Consider the following 12,048-nt stretch of genomic DNA (forward strand, 5'->3'; position numbering starts at 1 on the left):
GACCAAGGTGTGGAGCTGCCAGTCATGTATCTGGCTGTTGCACAGAATGTGTGACAGGGAGGCAGAGATGAAGCTAAGGAGGAAGGCAGACAGATGCAGGAGTAGCCGTGCCTGCCCTGCTTAGGGAAGTGGGCTGTCATCATCCTGTTGGTGATGACTACTGGTGAATGATTTTAAGCAGACGAGTGGCATGACCTCATCTGCTTTTGGCACCTCGATTTCAATGCTGATTGTACCTGCTTTGTTTATCTCCTTCCAGCCCCTCTCCAGCTTGGAGGGCTGGCACTGGGGTCTTGTCCCCCTGTGGGTGCCTTGCATCACCTGGTACAAGGCTTTGAAGGAACTTCTAAGTATCACTTCTCCAAAGGAAACAAACAGCAACTCCCAACTGCTAGGGAAGGTCTAAGGATTCTCACTTCAGGCTCTGGGGCAGGCAGGTGGGGGAGAAATTTTGAGGACCCTCAACTGGTCCAAAGAGGCCGTATCGCTCTGAAGTTAAAAGCTAGAGCTCTGACATCAAATGGCCAAAGTTCAAATACTGGCCCCACCACTTTCTAACAGGACTCGAGGCCAGTTACTTAACCTCTCTGATGCTCCTTTGCTAAAGAGGTAATAATGCTCCTCTCAAAGGCTACTGTGAAGATTAAAATGAGAAAGTGCATGTGTTTAGCAGAGTACCTTGCACTTAGAGAGTACTGAATAAATCTTCGTGAATGTGATCATTGCAAGTCAGAAGTGGCTTGTTCCTCTTAATCTATGGAATGCCACTCTTCAAAACAGTTTGCATATAGGTGACACTTAAATTTCACAGAATTCTCTGTTGATATTGAGAAAGGCAAAAGAGTAGGGATAGTGCAGTGCAGTGGTTATGTGTGCATGACCTGACTCCACTGGACTCTACTACTAAACTAGCCAGGTGACTTTGGACAAGTCACATAACCTCTTTAAGCCACTGTTCCTCTTCTATAAAATAGAAATAGTAATATTACCTGTCCCATGTAAGGGAGATGCTGTAATACGCATAGCATATTGCTTAGCCCAATGTAAGATCTCAATAAATGTTAGCTAATAGTATGATAATAATTAGAAGAGAGGTCATACTTTGGGGCAAGGGAAAAGTAATGTAACAGTAACGCACTGGAAGGGGAAGTGCAATCTCCGCCAGCCTGAAACTAAACTTAAATGTAAAGGGTGGTGCTGGATCTGTGGAAACTGACTGGGACAGGAGCAGAAGTGAGCTTACAAACCTGCAGCTAGAACCTGGGCCTGGAGAGTTTTCCAGCTGGGCATGGGTTATTTAAATTTGGATACACACACACACACCCATTTGAACAAAGATAAAATTCTTGCAACTCTATAGAACTGAAATAAAATGGAGTGTTGTTTGCAGAGTTGTGTATGCCTGCCCTCTGAGCCGGCCTCCTCAGATGGTGGAATGCCAAAGGTTTGTGCTTTCAAATAGGAACCTGGGATTTAACCCCTAACACCACCCAGCTGTGACTTTGTAGAGTCAAGGGCACATTGCCAAGGTGTTCAGTTTTATCAGCCAGTTAGTGGGTAACCATTTATTTGTGGGATAGGTTAGGTGTGGTTCCTACAGGCTTGGAACATCCTCTCTTCTATTTCTGACCCAAGGAATCCTTCTCATGCACCAGAACCAGGGACAAATGTCACAAGATTCTGCCATCCTAGTTGAATGAATCAATCCTTTGAACCTCTTCAGCCCCCATGATGTATTCTTAATAATCCTTAAGCCTTTTCTTGGCATTGATTTCATCATGTCTTTATAGTTAGTTGTCACAGGATATCCCACGCCCCATCAATTTTAAAGCTCACCCAATTCAGGGACCCCTTTTTTCTTTTTGTGTTTCTTCTCACAACCTCCACCCTTCACCCAACCCCATCTCTCCCCCAAATGACTGTGCACCATAGGCACTCAATTAAAAGTCTGTTAAATTGCATCTCATAGCATACATGTTACAGAGAACAGCACTGTTGCCACTATGGAAAAGTAAAACAAAACAAAAACCAAAACTTTCTGGTGAAGACATGAGTTTGCCTTTAAACTATGTGGATTTATACTTCTTACCCACCAAAAATTGAAGATATTGCCGAAACGCTGTACAATTACATCTAGTGTGGTAATGTGGTTAGGGGACTTACAGCAGTAGGTATCAAATGTACAGCATTTAGAACATAATTTAGTCACAGTATTGAGTTACCACAGCAGGAATTTGGTTTTCTAAATAATTTGCAAATACTGAGTATCTTTTTAACTCGTAGAAGTACAAAACTTTGACTTTCAATCAAACTGTGTTAGCAATCTCTCCACAGCTTTTAATGTAGCCTTGCATTTTGACAGGGCTTTGTATTTCCCAGCGCACTTTCACTTTGATTATCTTGTTTGATCTTTACATCAACTCTATGATGTAGGCTGGGCAGCTGTTAGTACCTGCACTTTACAGATGAAGATAGAAGGGACTTGAGACGATCAGGTCCTAAGTTCGGGCCAAATGGCAAACTACTGACACAGCCAAGGTTGGAACCCAAGAATCTATATACCAGAGAGATTTCTGATGTTTCTGAAGTTGTGGCATCATTATTTATGAACTTCTTGAGCAGTGATCTTATGCAGACATGTCTTTGTTTATATTCACGTGTATATACTTTCATAGAGTTCCTTTTAAAAAGTAAAGAAAAACTTTTGTGGTGATCATCTCCCTCAGATATGTACATGTAATAATCATAACTTATTAGTTTAATCTGTACATACCAACATGCATTCCAACATTAATTCTTTTAAAATATGTTTACTTCTATCAATGTTTTAGAACAAATTTTCTTACTTTAATATGTAAAGAAATATCATGATACTTATAGAAGACCTCCATTTAAATGAGATATCTAGAATAGTCAAATATAAAAAGACAAAGTAAAATAATGTTTACCGGGGACTGAGTGGAAAGGGTAAAAAGAAGTTATTGGATACAGAGTTTCATTTTGGGATGCTGAAAAAATTCTGGAGATGGATAATGGTGATGGTTGCAGAATAGTGTGAATGCACTTAAAGCCACAGAACTGTACAATAAAAATGGCTAAAATGGTCGATTTTAGGTTATGTATATTTTACGATAAAAAGGAGAAAACTATCTTGTTTTATTGATATGAGATTCCCTCTAGTAGAAGAAGGCTAGTTATAAGATAACTCATACCTTTTTCGTTTACTTTGTTTTTTTTAAAATTCACCTTACTTAAGAGCCCCTATACACTTGCTGAGGAGAAGACAGTAATTTGTAGGGAGCCCTACTAACCTGTTTTTTTTTTTTAATCTAAAATGAGGGTGAGATCCTAGTAGATCTTGTATAGCTACTACTGAGTGCTTCCTACCTGCCAGGTATCAGCTAAATGCTTTCACCTATTATTTCATGCAATCATCTGAGCAGCTTTAAATGGTAACAGATGAAAAACTGAGTGATATGAAGGTTAAGTTACTTGCCCAGGGCTACACAGCCAAACATCTTCTCAAAAGGCTATCAGAACTCTGCGGCTGACTCCCCAGGAGGTCGCAGAATCTCCCTTCAAGCTGCAGTGGTCTGGGTTCTGCAGTTGGACTAAAGGAGGGTAATTTCCCCAAGTATTCCTTAGGATACTACTTCCTCTGTGCTGTGATGACTGTCACTTTCTCCTTACAGAATCACCATGACCAAAATGGTAGCTGCTAGCCACGTGTGGCTGTTGAGTACTAGAAATGTGGCTAGTCTGGATTGAGATGTACTCTAAGTAGGTCTCAAAAAAAAAAAAAAAAAAAAGTAAAATATCTCATCAATAATTTCTGTAATGATTACATGTTGAAAAGATAATATTTTGGACATATTGAATTAAATACATTATCAAATTGATTTAATCTGTTTGTTTTTACTTGTTTTTACTGTAGCTACTAGAAATTTTTAAATTAAATATGTGGTTCTCATTCTATTTCTACTGGACAAGGTTGCCTGGGTCACATTCTCTATCTCAGTTTTCCCCTGGGAGGTGGGGAGTAACCTTTGTTTCCTGATGGCTTGGCAGGAAGTTATCCCTTCACCTCCTTCCCACCATTGTGTTATGTCCAGAGAGGGCTTTTGACTTAATACATATAGGACAGGAGAGACATATGGAAAGAGCTTACCTTTGTGGTCATCACTCAGCTTTAGAATTCAAAGCACGTAGGGGGAGGGTATAGCTTAGTGGGAGAATGCGTGCTTAGCATACATGAGGTCCTGGGTTCAATCCCAAGTACCTCTGTTTTAAAAAAAAAAAAAAGAATTCAAAGAACAGTAATTACAAAATGTTGTCATTACTACTGACTGGGGGTCTTGGCCCCTATTTCTTTTCAAGTACAGAAGTATCTTGATTAATTATACACTTCAATAATGCAATGTCCGTTTAAAATGAAACATAATCCTGTTCCATCCCTTGTTTATTCAGTTGCTCATTCATTCCTTCACGTACTCATTTCATATTACAAATATTTATTGAGTGACCATTATGTACATGGTATATCGCTCTATGAGGAATTCAAAGATGAACCAGGTTAGTGTCTGCTGCTAACTCTTTCTCAAAAATATATTAGTTTATTTCCTTGCTTTTTATACTGAACATCACAGACAGCGTGATATAATTTAAAAAAAAAAAGCCCTGGACCAGGGGTCATAAGGCCCAGAATCTAGTCCTAATTTTATGAGCTATGTGAAATAAGCAGTTCTCTCCAAATCCAAATCTCAGGTTTTTCACTTATAAAATTAGAAAGGATAAAAATATCCACTTTGCCTACTGTGAAAATAAGATAATGGAAATGGTAATCCACAAACTACTATTTATTACTTATTAAAAGACACTGCATTGGAAGCCAGGAGATTTGGACCCTAATAACAACACATTGTGTGGTTTTAACCTCTCAAGCCTCAGTGTCCGTATGTCTAAAATTAAGAGGTTAGGCTGCACAGATTCTAAGATCTCTTCCAGCTCAAAATCCCAGGTTTTAAGAGTTTCTGATTTTAAAGTAGTCATTCTCTGAAGATCAGCATTTAAGTTTACCAAAGTCATAATTACCACATCAATGCTCTAGCCACAGATCTTATAGAATTTAAAAGTATGAAACACTCACTAGAAGTTTCCCTGGAAATTGTGCTTGTTTGCAGAAAAATTTCTGCTTCAGCTTTCCTTTTCTTTTCTTTTCTTTTCTTTTCTTTTCTTTTCTTTTCTTTTCTTTTCTTTTCTTTTCTTTTCTTTTTTTACAGTGTTTTATCCTCTGCATTTTTAAAAAGACAAATGGAAGAGGAAAAAAAGTAAAGAAACTAAAAACAACTGTTTCAATTACCTACTGGTGTATAGCAAACCACTCCAAAACACAGTGGTTAAAACAATGACTTGTTACTTCTCATGACTCTGTGGGTTGGACGGTTTTGCTGCTGCTCACTCACTGCTTGGGTTTCTTAAACAGCTACAGTCGCCCGAGAGCTCAGCTGAGGCTGGAACATCCAAGATGGCCACTCATCCTCTGGAACCGCTCTCCACATGGCCTCTCCTCATCCAATAATCTAAGCCCAAGCCTCACAATTGGCAGCTGAAGCCCAACCATTACAGGAGACAAACCCCCATGTGTAAGTATTTGTGTCGTGCTTGGTAATGCTCTCTGGCCAAAGCAAGTTTTGTGGCCAAGTTCAGAGTCAACATGGGGGATCCTGAATATCTATCTGGAGGCAAGTCTCATCAAGGACCACCAATGCAACAGTCTACCACTACAAGTTCCATTCAACTGAGTTCTAGATCTTACCCCCATCTCTCAAGCTTCTGCATAAATCATTCTATTCTTTACTTCTGTGCCTTGTGCATACTTTTATTTCTGCATATGTCACACTCCACTTTAATCATCAGTTTATATTTCAATCCTCCCTCGCCAAATTGGGAGGTTCTGGGCAGGGAGAAGGGAGTGTCTCATCCCCCTCTGAATGTCAAGAATCTATCAAAATGTCTCCACATAGGAGATACTTAATAACATTGAACCATCGACTGAGTTTTTTGGAACTTCACCAAATGTAAAGGGTAGAGCATTCCAGTTCAGATTGCACAAAGGCAAGTATTCCTAACCTAGGTTATTTCCACTAACCTCTATCTGAAATTTACCACTTCTTTCAATTATAAATGTGAGCAACAAACCACAGTAGTATTATCAGTAGGTGTGTGAGTTTATCATCAACAGAAACCCCAAATTTTTTATATCACATTACAGTTGACTTGTTATAAATACAGTAAATATTACACATATAAAAATAATTTTTAAGTAATTTGAACAATCTATTTTAATATAGTTAGTTTTCTTTGTAGTCCCAGGTATTTTATTTTATTCCATTTAAAAATATTATTCTGAGGAGTACATGGGCTTCTGCCCAGGCTGTCCATGGCAAAGAAAAAGTAAAGAGCCTCTGGTTAGAATCAGCCCCTGACTAGGGAGACATTAATACCCTCCCCTCATCCCACTAGAGCCACATCAGTTACCTTGTTAGAAAAGCAAATTCTCAGACTCTACCACAGATCTTCTAAATCAGAAACTCTGGAGGTGGGGCCCAGCAATCTGTGCTTCTAAAGCCTTCCAGGTGATTCTGATGCGTCCTTTTGAGAGTCTGCAAACCACTGAACAAGGGAAAACAGGAGTGAGTTAAAACCAAGCTATAGTGGAGAGGGTACAGCTCAAGTGGCAGAGCACATGCTTAACGTGCATGAGGTCCTGGGTTTAATCCCCCAGTACCTCCATTTAAAAAAATAATAATTAAATAAAAATAAGCCTAACTACCTCCTCCCCCCCCAAAAAAATTACAAAAACAAAACAAAACTGAGTTATACAAGGGTAGGTAAAGACCATATAATCAATCAGTATAAATATTGAAAGACATCTCCAATTTCCCTAGCACTGGGGAAAAGTACTGTAGGAAAATATTCTACTGTATATAAATGCGAGTGATTATAATGCAGATGTATAGCTATATAAAAGGACTTTAGGCTTTATACTTAAGATCAGTGCACCTTACTATATGCATGTTATACATCAATTAAAAAAAAGTATACATAAGAATGTAAAGCATATTCCCTGCCTTCAAGGAACTTTCCATTCACTTCTTTTTTTTCAGACTTTACCAAAGGTCCCCTGGAGGAAAAAATTGCCCCTGATTAAATCTTTTTTGTTTTTTTAATTGATGTATAACATATTCATATTCTTTTTCATTATAGGCCACTACAAGGTACTGAATATAGATCCCTGTGCTATACAGTAGGACCTCGCTGTTTATCTACTTTATATATAGGAGTTAATATCCGCAAACCCCAATCTATTTCCCCCCACCTCTTCCCCCCAAAACCCCCCTCCGTAACCATAAGTTTGTGATACTTAAGGACAGTGGGGGTATAGCTTAGTGTAGAGCATGTGCTTAGCATGTGTGAGACCCTGGGTTCAGTCCCCAGTACCTCCATTAAAATAAACAGATAGATAGGTAGGTAGGTAGGTAGATAGACAGATAGATAGGTGTTATAGTGGTGAGCATATCTGCCTTCCGTTCACTTTTGAAGTCCATGTACTCAATCATTTGTTGAGCACCAGTGAGCTGGATGGTCAGTGAATGAGCCAGGCATGAAATCTGTCCTCAAGAAGTCCTCATTCTAGTAGGGGAGTCAGAAAATAAACAGCAATTATGAAACAGTGATAATGTCCGTTATAATTATAATAAGTACCACTAAATAATTACCATATTTCATTGATTCTAAGATGCATTTTTATAGCTTAACATTTCTGAAATAGAAATCTCTCACATTCTATAGTTGCCAGTTTAATTAGATGGGTTTTCCTAATAGTACATAAAATGATGGTGCATCTTCAGTTGATGGCATTCTTAGATTTTGTGTAATTTGATAAATTCTAAACTATTAAGTATCATAGGAGTTCAAGGATAAGTAGATTTAGAAGCATTCTAGGAGTCGGAAAAGGCTTCAGAAAGAAACCAGATTTCTGGCTACCAGAGGTGGGGTGTTGGGGGTGGGGGGGAACTGGATGAAGGTGGTCAAAATGTACAAACTTCCAGTTAGAAGATAAACAAGTACTAGGGATGTAATGTACAACATGATTAATATAATTAACATGGCTGTATGTTGTGTGTAAAAGCTGTTAAGAGAGTAAATCCTAAGAATTCTTATCACAAGAGGAAAATACTTTTTTCTTTTGCATCTATATGAGACGATAGATGCTCACTGAACTTACTGTGGTTATCATTTCATGATGTATGTAAAGCAAATCATTCTGCTGTACAACTTAAACTTACACAGTGCTGTATGTCAATTATACCTCAATAAAACTAGAGAAAAGCAACAACAGCAAGACAAAGGGCTTCAAGGGCAAGGAGACTTGGGCCAGGTTGAAGGAAGAGCAGAATTTTAAAGAGAGGAGGGACAGCATGGGTAATTGGAAGTGAAGCACCCAAGGGGGTGTGATGAGAGCCACGGGTCTGGGTGGGACAGAGAAGGGGAAGTGTCAGGAAGCAAAGGGAGCTCAGTGGCTAATAAGCTGAAATCGGATTATAAAAGGCCTAGAAAATGGAGCAGATGATGCAGTTAAAAATAAGGAGCAACTAAAGATTTCTGAGCAGGAGAACAAAAGGTTGAGCCCAACGTCAGTATGTGGAATGGACTCGGCAACAGGGACCATATGTACCTGTCTGTTTTCAAATTTGGTCAACATTGAGTTTAAAAGAAAGAGACACTGACTCAGGGAGGTTATGAGCTCATGGCAGAGCCATGGCAAACACGAGGGTACTGGACACACATGAGCATGCAGTAGAGACAAATGAGACCACTCTAGACTACTGCTGAAACCAGAGCCAGCAGCGCCAGCGTTGGGCTGCTGACCATTTTCCCCTCCCCACTTGCGCCTCATGGGGGAGCCTCAGGTGCTCAAAGACTTGTTTGTCAGCTTTTTAAGAGGTCTCACAGTCGTCTAAAATTCATTCATTTAATCCTTACCTCATCCATGTAAGGCAGGTGTTACCATTTCCATTTTACAGGTAAGGAGAGTTGGGATTCACACCCTCTTCTGTCTCCTCTCAAAGTCTATGCTTTCAACTAGTACTCTCTGTGAGTCTCAACACTAACCAGAAGGTCAGATCAATAGTTTCAGATCCCCAGTTATGGAGTCTGGAATCAGTACTAATACAGCTCGGGTCCGGTATGTCCCCACGTGCCCATCAAATTATACCCTTGTCCCTGGCCCCTGTCATGCTTGCCTCTCTGTAAGACTGGACCTTACCGTAGCTTTTTGCTTTGTACTTTAGTTACCCTGCCAGGCAGAGCCTGCCCTAAATCCCTGACCCCTTGACCCCCTCTGCCCGTCTTCTCCTCCCAGTAGTGATTTTGCTGCAAACTAGATAAACCCCTGCAACCACCCCAACCTTGTTTCCTGCCTGGATCTCAGCACCACCGCTGTCTGGAAACGCTGCTGCTGAGCCCCAGTCCCTGACATCTGATTTCCCCCTATGAGGTCAGGGGGTGTCTAAAGCTCCAACCTAGAAACCAGAGCTGGGCTCAGGCTGAGACAGAGCTGGTGAGTATCTGTGGAATGCAGAGGTGAGACGGGATCCAAGGAGAGCAACTAGGGATGAAGGCAAGTCGGAGAGCCAAGAATCAGGCCAAATAAGTATCAACCCAGAGGAACCTGGCAGAACCAGCCAGGACAGAGGAGAACTGTAACCAGAGCCAGTATTAAGGAGCCAAGGGGTGCAGAAGGGAGGATGGAGGTGAAAGCACAATTTTCCCAGCACTTAAATGTGGAGACAGGGCTTCTGATAGGGGCTCCAAGTGTAGGGAGGATGGATAAAGTGGCTAAACTGGTGCAGACACCCTGCACTGACCTGCTGCTGGCTCTAAGGCCCCAGGCACTGTCAAGGACTGTTGGCTACTCTGATCATAACCCAGCCCCATCCCAGCCTCTTTTGTCTCTCCATCCTCATTCATTCATTCACTTATTCAATTAAACATTTGACCCTCCACTAACATATGAATGAGCTCTATGCAGGCAGAAACAAACATTATCTTTTTTTTTTTTTTTTTTTTCATTTTAGGGCCTAAAGCCCAAAACAATGTCGGGCACATAGTAAGTCCTACCTATCAATCAGCTGAATGAATGAATAACTGATGAATGTTTGGAAAATGTATTGAATTCTAGAGTATCTTCCGAGTTGTGACAATAACCTTACATAGAGTACCAAGCACTTGTTGCCTGCTGATATTCATCAACAATAAAATTAGAGATTTGAATAGGCTAGCAGTTATTAGCACATATAGTCTTTTTAGTCAGTCACTTCATGCATTAAGATCATTTGAAAATTTCTGAGACAAGAAATGGCATGGGGACTTGAGACAAGGTAAAAATATACTTTAATTAGGTTTTAGAACATCTAAAACAAAACTATTTTTTCTTTTTTTTAAATTTCAAAACTAATTTATGATCAATATTAACAACGCTACTAAGCATTTGCCACTGGTTTCAAAAGAAATTTGCCAAAAATTATACAGTCAACATTGTAGGCAAAAAATTATGTAGTTTGAACATAAAATTTTCTAGATTTGAAGAGAGTTCCAAAAGGAAAATATTGATGCAAAGCTTTGCAATTTTACTTTAGATTACTTCTTAGGGCACTAGATCAAATGACACTCAAAAGTTTTCAAGATGCACGTAAACTCCACATAAGCCCCAAATTATCTTCGCGCTGACTGCAGGATGCTGTGGTTAGTCAGGTCGAAGCTCTGACAGCCATCTTCATGTTCAGAGTAAACAAATGACGATTCTGGGACTTGCAAAGAAACCATGGCAAGCCCTGAGCAGGGCTTTAACTTTGAATTAAAGCAAACCACAAGCCACCAAACTGCTTACCATGAACATGTTTACATTTTGTCTGATGGAGGGTGAGTAAAAGAGTCTGAGTGACTTATAGAGCTGCTGCCCATGGTGTGGTCAAAGCAGCCTCACAGTGTCAAGGGGAAGAGGACTGGAGGAAATGAAATGAGAGGACCCAGCCACACACAGCCAGAGGCTCAGAGGATCCAAGGCAAACTTGGGCTTGTGTTGGGCAGGTGTTACCATCTGTTGGGTATGTGAGTAGAGAGAAGGGACACAAAAAAAGTAACAGGTGTCATTCAGAGTGAACTAGGGTCTACAGAAGATTGCCTAAAGTCTGGTTTATAATCATGAAAGTGTCAGTCTGAATATGAGGAATGGTTTACAGAATTTTGTTAAAGATTTCTCATTAAATATCATACTGTCTTGGGGTAGAATGGATTGCACTGAGTAGCGAACGGAGAAAATGTTACAACCATCAGCGAGAACTGGCAAGGGTACATTTCGATAACCTAACTCTTGCTAAATTCTGCCATTCTAAGTAAGATAAAGCAGTTGAAGCAGAAGCAGCTATTCCCCCTCCACACTGGGTAATTAAATGGGAGTAAAGGAGCCAATAGGAAGTAAGCTCCTTGCTCACTAGGGACGCAGGCTAAGAGGAGCAGGGGAAAGAGGGAGTGGAGAGGATTACAAGAATTCAAAGCCATGACCACAGATCAGGGCTCCTGTGGTCTATGTAACATCTACCCTATGCAGACAACTCCCTCAGTATCTAACCCATTCTTTCTGCTCTGCCCAGAGCCTTGGCAGAGACTGGGGGAGCCGAGATGAGATCTGGGACATGTCAAATCATGAGTGCTACTGTCTTCCACATCCATCCGTAGGGAAAGGATGCCTGGACCATTAGGTATGCCATCCTGGGTTGAGAGGTTAGAGAATGAAGTTTGCATTCATTAGTGCCACTTCCTCCTTTGTTCACTATGTCTATTACATAGCTTATTTACTTTTTGAAGTGCCTAATGCAGGTGTGAAACTCCAAAGAACGATGAGGGTGAGTGATAAAGGAAAGGGAACATTCCTCTTGCTAGTTCCTAGAAGCTGTTTTGCAACATGGAGGAATGCTTTGTGTGTCC

General features: G+C 40.3%; 1 protein-coding gene across 10 annotated transcripts in view; it reads right to left on the minus strand.

Moving 5' to 3' along the window:
• The window catches only part of SYTL2 (synaptotagmin like 2), a 127,879-nt gene that overhangs the window by 99,769 nt on the left and 16,062 nt on the right, over positions 1-12,048 (minus strand). For 4 of the 10 annotated variants that reach the window (XM_032488787.1, XM_032488793.1, XM_032488792.1 and 1 more), the window contains exons 7-8: positions 6,538-6,672; positions 5,147-5,290 (exon numbers count right to left, since the gene is read on the minus strand). The gene's annotated coding sequence lies outside the window, so the exon portion shown is untranslated. Of the gene's footprint in view, positions 1-5,146; positions 5,291-6,537; positions 6,673-12,048 lie in introns of those variants that run through there. The other 6 variants (XM_032488800.1, XM_032488797.1, XM_032488796.1 and 3 more) reach the window with 3 other exon arrangements.

This window comes from Camelus ferus, chromosome 10 (assembly GCF_009834535.1).
Source record: "Camelus ferus isolate YT-003-E chromosome 10, BCGSAC_Cfer_1.0, whole genome shotgun sequence".
NCBI lineage: Eukaryota > Metazoa > Chordata > Mammalia > Artiodactyla > Camelidae > Camelus > Camelus ferus.